We start from the raw sequence: 10,005 nt of genomic DNA, 5'->3' as shown, positions 1-10,005 counted from the left end.
CCTCCTAGTCTGAAGACGAATGTGCTAGAAACTATAAAGCAAAAACATGTCCTGCAGCCTAGCCTTGCCTTGCCTGTCCTTGCCTGTCCTAGCCTTGCCTTATGTCCTTCTCATCCTGTTCTCTGTCCCATCCTCTCTCACTAACCCCTCGTCTGGCTGCATGACTCTTCTTTCCTTTTCTCTCTCTCTCCTGCTTCCTGCCTCTTTTCTTGCAATTCCTCCATCTCACTCCTGCAGCCCAACACTACTTTTTATTCTTCCTTCCCTTTCTCCTGCTCCCTTCGCTTTCTCCCTCTGTCCCATATCTTTCTTCCCGACTTGTCTCTTGCAGACCTTGGGCCAAACTGGCCCCAAGTCTGGGCATGGTTTGACAAGTTTTCAGAGGCCTGGCTGGTGGCAGCAGGGACAGCAGGCAGTGACAGGCCCGGGGCTGACAGGCTCCCCATCCCCTAGGGGGCGCCTGGCTGCCACACCCAGCTGACATAGAACCTTTGTCACAATGCCCGCTACCGTGGCGAGGATGCGGTGGCTCTGCAGGTGACAGGGACACTGCAGGACTTGGTGTCAGCTCAGCAATTTCTCACTTCCCCTAAGAAGCGGAATTCTGCAAATTGCTGCCTTTGCTCTTGAAAGGATGTCATCAGGTGGGTGTTTTGGTGTCATACACTGAAAACAGAGCAGAAACTGTGAAATATTCCCATGATATGCATGGTCCCTGCCCCAAAGCACCATGACTCAGCCTAAGGAGATCTGCAGCTTATTTTTTTGTACTGCCAGCAGATTGTGGAAGTACAGTATAAAAACCATCCTTATGGAGAGATCTTGGTATTTTAGGCTTAGTCTAAGTGTCTCAAGTAGCTGGGGTTTTTGCTTGGGCCTAATCCATACGGTCTTATGGCTTTCCTGCTAGTCTGAAGACGAATGTGCTAGAAACTATAAAGCAAAAACATGTCCTGCAGCCTAGCCTTGCCTTGCCTGTCCTTGCCTGTCCTAGCCTTGCCTTATGTCTTTCTCATCCTGTTCTCTGTCCCATCCTCTCTCACTAACCCCTCGTCTGGCTGCATGTCTCTTCTTTCCTTTTCTCTCACTCTCCTGCTTCCTGCTTCTTTTCTTGCAATTCTTCCATCTCACTCCTGCAGCCGAACACTACTTTTTATTCTTCCCTCCCTTTCTCCTGCTCCCTTCGCTTTCTCCCTCTGTCCCATATCTTTCTTCCCGACTTGTCTCTTGGAGACTTTGGGCCAAACTGGCCCCAAGTCTGGGCATGGTTTGACAAGTTTTCAGAGGCCTGGCTGCTGGCAGCAGGGACACCAGGCAGTGACAGGCCCGGGGCTGACAGACTCCCCATCCCCTAGGGGGCGCCTGGCTGCTACACCCAGCTGACATAGAACCTTTGTCACAATGCCCGCTACCGTGGCGAGGATGCGGTGGCTCTGCAGGTGACAGGGACACTGCAGGACTTGGTGTCAGCTCAGCAATTTCTCACTTCCCCTAAGAAGCGGAATTCTGCAAATTGCTGCCTTTGCTCTTGAAAGGATGTCATCAGGTGGGTGTTTTGGTGTCATACACTGAAAACAGAGCAGAAACTGTGAAATATTCCCATGATATGCATGGTCCCTGCCCCAAAGCACCATGACTCAGCCTAAGGAGATCTGCAGCTTATTTTTTTGTACTGCCAGCAGATTGTGGAAGTACAGTATAAAAACCATCGTTATGGAGAGATCTTGGTATTTTAGGCTTAGTCTAAGTGTCTCAAGTAGCTGGGGTTTTTGCTTGGGCCTAATCCATACGGTCTTATGGCTTTCCTGCTAGTCTGAAGACGAATGTGCTAGAAACTATAAAGCAAAAACATGTCCTGCAGCCTAGCCTTGCCTTGCCTGTCCTTGCCTGTCCTAGCCTTGCCTTATGTCCTTCTCATCCTGTTCTCTGTCCCATCCTCTCTCACTAACCCCTCGTCTGGCTGCATGTCTCTTCTTTCCTTTTCTCTCACTCTCCTGCTTCCTGCCTCTTTTCTTGCAATTCCTCCATCTCACTCCTGCAGCCCAACACTACTTTTTATTCTTCCTTCCCTTTCTCCTGCTCCCTTCGCTTTCTCCCTCTGTCCCATATCTTTCTTCCCGACTTGTCTCTTGCAGACCTTGGGCCAAACTGGCCAAAAGTCTGGGCATGGTTTGACAAGTTTTCAGAGGCCTGGCTGGTGGCAGCCGGGACACCAGGCAGTGACAGGCCCGGGGCTGACAGGCTCCCCATCCCCTAGGGGGCGCCTGGCTGCTACACCCAGCTGACATAGAACCTTTGTCACAATGCCCGCTACCGTGGCGAGGATGCGGTGGCTCTGCAGGTGACAGGGACACTGCAGGACTTGGTGTCAGCTCAGCAATTTCTCACTTCCCCTAAGAAGCGGAATTCTGCAAATTGCTGCCTTTGCTCTTGAAAGGATGTCATCAGGTGGGTGTTTTGGTGTCATACACTGAAAACAGAGCAGAAACTGTGAAATATTCCCATGATATGCATGGTCCCTGCCCCAAAGCACCATGACTCAGCCTAAGGAGATCTGCAGCTTATTTTTTTGTACTGCCAGCAGATTGTGGAAGTACAGTATAAAAACCATCGTTATGGAGAGATCTTGGTATTTTAGGCTTAGTCTAAGTGTCTCAAGTAGCTGGGGTTTTTGCTTGGGCCTAATCCATACGGTCTTATGGCTTTCCTGCTAGTCTGAAGACGAATGTGCTAGAAACTATAAAGCAAAAACATGTCCTGCAGCCTAGCCTTGCCTTGCCTGTCCTTGCCTGTCCTAGCCTTGCCTTATGTCCTTCTCATCCTGTTCTCTGTCCCATCCTCTCTCACTAACCCCTCGTCTGTCTGCATGTCTCTTCTTTCCTTTTCTCTCACTCTCCTGCTTCCTGCCTCTTTTCTTGCAATTCCTCCATCTCACTCCTGCAGCCCAACACTACTTTTTATTCTTCCTTCCCTTTCTCCTGCTCCCTTCGCTTTCTCCCTCTGTCCCATATCTTTCTTCCCGACTTGTCTCTTGCAGACCTTGGGCCAAACTGGCCAAAAGTCTGGGCATGGTTTGACAAGTTTTCAGAGGCCTGGCTGGTGGCAGCAGGGACAGCAGGCAGTGACAGGCCCGGGGCTGACAGGCTCCCCATCCCCTAGGGGGCGCCTGGCTGCCACACCCAGCTGACATAGAACCTTTGTCACAATGCCCGCTACTGTGGCGAGGATGCGGTGGCTCTGCAGGTGACAGGGACACTGCAGGACTTGGTGTCAGCTCAGCAATTTCTCACTTCCCCTAAGAAGCGGAATTGTGCAAATTGCTGCCTTTGCTCTTGAAAGGATGTCATCAGGTGGGTGTTTTGGTGTCATACACTGAAAACAGAGCAGAAACTGTGAAATATTCCCATGATATGCATGGTCCCTGCCCCAAAGCACCATGACTCAGCCTAAGGAGATCTGCAGCTTATTTTTTTGTACTGCCAGCAGATTGTGGAAGTACAGTATAAAAACCATCCTATATGGAGAGACCTTGGTATTTTACGCTTAGTCTAAGTGTCTCAAGTAGCTGGGGTTTTTGCTTGGGCCTAATCCATACGGTCTTATGGCTTTCCTGCTAGTCTGAAGACGAATGTGCTAGAAACTATAAAGCAAAAACATGTCCTGCAGCCTAGCCTTGCCTTGCCTGTCCTTGCCTGTCCTAGCCTTGCCTTATGTCCTTCTCATCCTGTTCTCTGTCCCATCCTCTCTCACTAACCCCTCGTCTGGCTGCATGTCTCTTCTTTCCTTTTCTCTCACTCTCCTGCTTCCTGCCTCTTTTCTTGCAATTCCTCCATCTCACTCCTGCAGCCCAACACTACTTTTTATTCTTCCTTCCCTTTCTCCTGCTCCCTTCGCTTTCTCCCTCTGTCCCATATCTTTCTTCCCGACTTGTCTCTTGCAGACCTTGGGCCAAACTGGCCCCAAGTCTGGGCATGGTTTGACAAGTTTTCAGAGGCCTGGCTGGTGGCAGCAGGGACAGCAGGCAGTGACAGGCCCGGGGCTGACAGGCTCCCCATCCCCTAGGGGGCGCCTGGCTGCCACACCCAGCTGACATAGAACCTTTGTCACAATGCCCGCTACCGTGGTGAGGATGCGGTGGCTCTGCAGGTGACAGGGACACTGCAGGACTTGGTGTCAGCTCAGCAATTTCTCACTTCCCCTAAGAAGCGGAATTGTGCAAATTGCTGCCTTTGCTCTTGAAAGGATGTCATCAGGTGGGTGTTTTGGTGTCATACACTGAAAACAGAGCAGAAACTGTGAAATATTCCCATGATATGCATGGTCCCTGCCCCAAAGCACCATGACTCAGCCTAAGGAGATCTGCAGCTTATTTTTTTGTACTGCCAGCAGATTGTGGAAGTACAGTATAAAAACCATCCTTATGGAGAGATCTTGGTATTTTAGGCTTAGTCTAAGTGTCTCAAGTAGCTGGGGTTTTTGCTTGGGCCTAATCCATAGGGTCTTATGGCTTTCCTCCTAGTCTGAAGACGAATGTGCTAGAAACTATAAAGCAAAAACATGTCCTGCAGCCTAGCCTTGCCTTGCCTGTCCTTGCCTGTCCTAGCCTTGCCTTATGTCCTTCTCATCCTGTTCTCTGTCCCATCCTCTCTCACTAAGCTCTCGTCTGGCTGCATGTCTCTTCTTTCCTTTTCTCTCTCTCCTGCTTCCTGCCTCTTTTCTTGCAATTCCTCCATCTCACTCCTGCAGCCCAACACTACTTTTTATTCTTCCTTCCCTTTCTCCTGCTCCCTTCGCTTTCTCCCTCTGTCCCATATCTTTCTTCCCGACTTGTCTCTTGCAGACCTTGGGCCAAACTGGCCAAAAGTCTGGGCATGGTTTGACAAGTTTTCAGAGGCCTGGCTGGTGGCAGCAGGGACACCAGGCAGTGACAGGCCCGGGGCTGACAGGCTCCCCATCCCCTAGGGGGCGCCTGGCTGCCACACCCAGCTGACATAGAACCTTTGTCACAATGCCCGCTACCGTGGCGAGGATGCGGTGGCTCTGCAGGTGACAGGGACACTGCAGGACTTGGTGTCAGCTCAGCAATTTCTCACTTCCCCTAAGAAGCGGAATTGTGCAAATTGCTGCCTTTGCTCTTGAAAGGATGTCATCAGGTGGGTGTTTTGGTGTCATACACTGAAAACAGAGCAGAAACTGTGAAATATTCCCATGATATGCATGGTCCCTGCCCCAAAGCACCATGACTCAGCCTAAGGAGATCTGCAGCTTATTTTTTTGTACTGCCAGCAGATTGTGGAAGTACAGTATAAAAACCATCCTTATGGAGAGATCTTGGTATTTTACGCTTAGTCTAAGTGTCTCAAGTAGCTGGGGTTTTTGCTTGGGCCTAATCCATACGGTCTTATGGCTTTCCTCCTAGTCTGAAGACGAATGTGCTAGAAACTATAAAGCAAAAACATGTCCTGCAGCCTAGCCTTGCCTTGCCTGTCCTTGCCTGTCCTAGCCTTGCCTTATGTCCTTCTCATCCTGTTCTCTGTCCCATCCTCTCTCACTAAGCCCTCGTCTGGCTGCATGTCTCTTCTTTCCTTTTCTCTCACTCTCCTGCTTCCTGCTTCTTTTCCTGCAATTCCTCCATCTCACTCCTGCAGCCCAACACTACTTTTTATTCTTCCTTCCCTTTCTCCTGCTCCCTTCGCTTTCTCCCTCTGTCCCATATCTTTCTTCCCGACTTGTCTCTTGGAGACTTTGGGCCAAACTGGCCCCAAGTCTGGGCATGGTTTGACAAGTTTTCAGAGGCCTGGCTGGTGGCAGCAGGGACACCAGGCAGTGACAGGCCCGGGGCTGACAGGCTCCCCATCCCCTAGGGGGCGCCTGGCTGCCACACCCAGCTGACATAGAACCTTTGTCACAATGCCCGCTACCGTGGCGAGGATGCGGTGGCTCTGCAGGTGACAGGGACACTGCAGGACTTGGTGTCAGCTCAGCAATTTCTCACTTCCCCTAAGAAGCGGAATTCTGCAAATTGCTGCCTTTGCTCTTGAAAGGATGTCATCAGGTGGGTGTTTTGGTGTCATACACTGAAAACAGAGCAGAAACTGTGAAATATTCCCATGATATGCATGGTCCCTGCCCCAAAGCACCATGACTCAGCCTAAGGAGATCTGCAGCTGATTTTTTTGTACTGCCAGCAGATTGTGGAAGTACAGTATAAAAACCATCCTTATGGAGAGATCTTGGTATTTTAGGCTTAGTCTAAGTGTCTCAAGTAGCTGGGGTTTTTGCTTGGGCCTAATCCATACGGTCTTATGGCTTTCCTGCTAGTCTGAAGACGAATGTGCTAGAAACTATAAAGCAAAAACATGTCCTGCAGCCTAGCCTTGCCTTGCCTGTCCTTGCCTGTCCTAGCCTTGCCTTATGTCCTTCTCATCCTGTTCTCTGTCCCATCCTCTCTCACTAACCCCTCGTCTGGCTGCATGTCTCTTCTTTCCTTTTCTCTCACTCTCCTGCTTCCTGCTTCTTTTCCTGCAATTCCTCCATCTCACTCCTGCAGCCCAACACTACTTTTTATTCTTCCTTCCCTTTCTCCTGCTCCCTTCGCTTTCTCCCTCTGTCCCATATCTTTCTTCCCGACTTGTCTCTTGGAGACTTTGGGCCAAACTGGCCCCAAGTCTGGGCATGGTTTGACAAGTTTTCAGAGGCCTGGCTGGTGGCAGCAGGGCCAGCAGGCAGTGACAGGCCCGGGGCTGACAGGCTCCCCATCCCCTAGGGGGCGCCTGGCTGCCACACCCAGCTGACATAGAACCTTTGTCACAATGCCCGCTACCGTGGCGAGGATGCGGTGGCTCTGCAGGTGACAGGGACACTGCAGGACTTGGTGTCAGCTCAGCAATTTCTCACTTCCCCTAAGAAGCGGAATTCTGCAAATTGCTGCCTTTGCTCTTGAAAGGATGTCATCAGGTGGGTGTTTTGGTGTCATACACTGAAAACAGAGCAGAAACTGTGAAATATTCCCATGATATGCATGGTCCCTGCCCCAAAGCATCATGACTCAGCCTAAGGAGATCTGCAGCTTATTTTTTTGTACTGCCAGCAGATTGTGGAAGTACAGTATAAAAACCATCCTTATGGAGAGATCTTGGTATTTTAGGCTTAGTCTAAGTGTCTCAAGTAGCTGGGGTTTTTGCTTGGGCCTAATCCATACGGTCTTATGGCTTTCCTCCTAGTCTGAAGACAAATGTGCTAGAAACTATAAAGCAAAAACATGTCCTGCAGCCTAGCCTTGCCTTGCCTGTCCTTGCCTGTCCTAGCCTTGCCTTATGTCCTTCTCATCCTGTTCTCTGTCCCATCCTCTCTCACTAAGCCCTCGTCTGGCTGCATGTCTCTTCTTTCCTTTTCTCTCACTCTCCTGCTTCCTGCCTCTTTTCTTGCAATTCCTCCATCTCACTCCTGCAGCCCAACACTACTTTTTATTCTTCCTTCCCTTTCTCCTGCTCCCTTCGCTTTCTCCCTCTGTCCCATATCTTTCTTCCCGACTTGTCTCTTGGAGACTTTGGGCCAAACTGGCCCCAAGTCTGGGCATGGTTTGACAAGTTTTCAGAGGCCTGGCTGGTGGCAGCAGGGACACCAGGCAGTGACAGGCCCGGGGCTGACAGGCTCCCCATCCCCTAGGGGGCGCCTGGCTGCCACACCCAGCTGACATAGAACCTTTGTCACAATGCCCGCTACCGTGGCGAGGATGCGGTGGCTCTGCAGGTGACAGGGACACTGCAGGACTTGGTGTCAGCTCAGCAATTTCTCACTTCCCCTAAGAAGCGGAATTCTGCAAATTGCTGCCTTTGCTCTTGAAAAGATGTCATCAGGTGGGTGTTTTGGTGTCATACACTGAAAACAGAGCAGAAACTGTGAAATATTCCCATGATATGCATGGTCCCTGCCCCAAAGCACCATGACTCAGCCTAAGGAGATCTGCAGCTGATTTTTTTGTACTGCCAGCAGATTGTGGAAGTACAGTATAAAAACCATCCTTATGGAGAGATCTTGGTATTTTAGGCTTAGTCTAAGTGTCTCAAGTAGCTGGGGTTTTTGCTTGGGCCTAATCCATACGGTCTTATGGCTTTCCTGCTAGTCTGAAGACGAATGTGCTAGAAACTATAAAGCAAAAACATGTCCTGCAGCCTAGCCTTGCCTTGCCTGTCCTTGCCTGTCCTAGCCTTGCCTTATGTCCTTCTCATCCTGTTCTCTGTCCCATCCTCTCTCACTAACCCCTCGTCTGGCTGCATGTCTCTTCTTTCCTTTTCTCTCACTCTCCTGCTTCCTGCTTCTTTTCCTGCAATTCCTCCATCTCACTCCTGCAGCCCAACACTACTTTTTATTCTTCCTTCCCTTTCTCCTGCTCCCTTCGCTTTCTCCCTCTGTCCCATATCTTTCTTCCCGACTTGTCTCTTGCAGACTTTGGGCCAAACTGGCCCCAAGTCTGGGCATGGTTTGACAAGTTTTCAGAGGCCTGGCTGGTGGCAGCAGGGACACCAGGCAGTGACAGGCCCGGGGCTGACAGGCTCCCCATCCCCTAGGGGGCGCCTGGCTGCCACACCCAGCTGACATAGAACCTTTGTCACAATGCCCGCTACCGTGGCGAGGATGCGGTGGCTCTGCAGGTGACAGGGACACTGCAGGACTTGGTGTCAGCTCAGCAATTTCTCACTTCCCCTAAGAAGCGGAATTGTGCAAATTGCTGCCTTTGCTCTTGAAAGGATGTCATCAGGTGGGTGTTTTGGTGTCATACACTGAAAACAGAGCAGAAACTGTGAAATATTCCCATGATATGCATGGTCCCTGCCCCAAAGCACCATGACTCAGCCTAAGGAGATCTGCAGCTTATTTTTTTGTACTGCCAGCAGATTGTGGAAGTACAGTATAAAAACCATCCTTATGGAGAGACCTTGGTATTTTACGCTTAGTCTAAGTGTCTCAAGTAGCTGGGGTTTTTCCTTGGGCCTAATCCATACGGTCTTATGGCTTTCCTCCTAGTCTGAAGACGAATGTGCTAGAAACTATAAAGCAAAAACATGTCCTGCAGCCTAGCCTTGCCTTGCCTGTCCTTGCCTGTCCTAGCCTTGCCTTATGTCCTTCTCATCCTGTTCTCTGTCCCATCCTCTCTCACTAAGCCCTCGTCTGGCTGCATGTCTCTTCTTTCCTTTTCTCTCTCTCTCCTGCTTCCTGCCTCTTTTCTTGCAATTCCTCCATCTCACTCCTGCAGCCCAACACTACTTTTTATTCTTCCTTCCCTTTCTCCTGCTCCCTTCGCTTTCTCCCTCTGTCCCATATCTTTCTTCCCGACTTGTCTCTTGCAGACCTTGGGCCAAACTGGCCCCAAGTCTGGGCATGGTTTGACAAGTTTTCAGAGGCCTGGCTGGTGGCAGCAGGGACAGCAGGCAGTGACAGGCCCGGGGCTGACAGGCTCCCCATCCCCTAGGGGGCGCCTGGCTGCCACACCCAGCTGACATAGAACCTTTGTCACAATGCCCGCTACCATGGCGAGGATGCGGTGGCTCTGCAGGTGACAGGGACACTGCAGGACTTGGTGTCAGCTCAGCAATTTCTCACTTCCCCTAAGAAGCGGAATTCTGCAAATTGCTGCTTTTGCTCTTGAAAGGATGTCATCAGGTGGGTGTTTTCGTGTCATACCCTGAAAACAGAGCAGAAACTGTGAAATATTCCCATGATATGCATGGTCCCTGCCCCAAAGCACCATGACTCAGCCTAAGGAGATCTGCAGCTTATTTTTTTGTACTGCCAGCAGATTGTGGAAGTACAGTATAAAAACCATCCTTATGGAGAGATCTTGGTATTTTAGGCTTAGTCTAAGTGTCTCAAGTAGCTGGGGTTTTTGCTTGGGCCTAATCCATACGGTCTTATGGCTTTCCTGCTAGTCTGAAGACGAATGTGCTAGAAACTATAAAGCAAAAACATGTCCTGCAGCCTAGCCTTGCCTTGCCTGTCCTTGCC

Source organism: Columba livia, unplaced genomic scaffold (genome assembly GCF_036013475.1).
Source record: "Columba livia isolate bColLiv1 breed racing homer unplaced genomic scaffold, bColLiv1.pat.W.v2 Scaffold_105, whole genome shotgun sequence".
NCBI classification, from domain to species: domain Eukaryota; kingdom Metazoa; phylum Chordata; class Aves; order Columbiformes; family Columbidae; genus Columba; species Columba livia.
The sequence above is the reverse complement of the archived record's forward strand: the minus strand, read 5'-3'. Positions refer to the sequence as shown.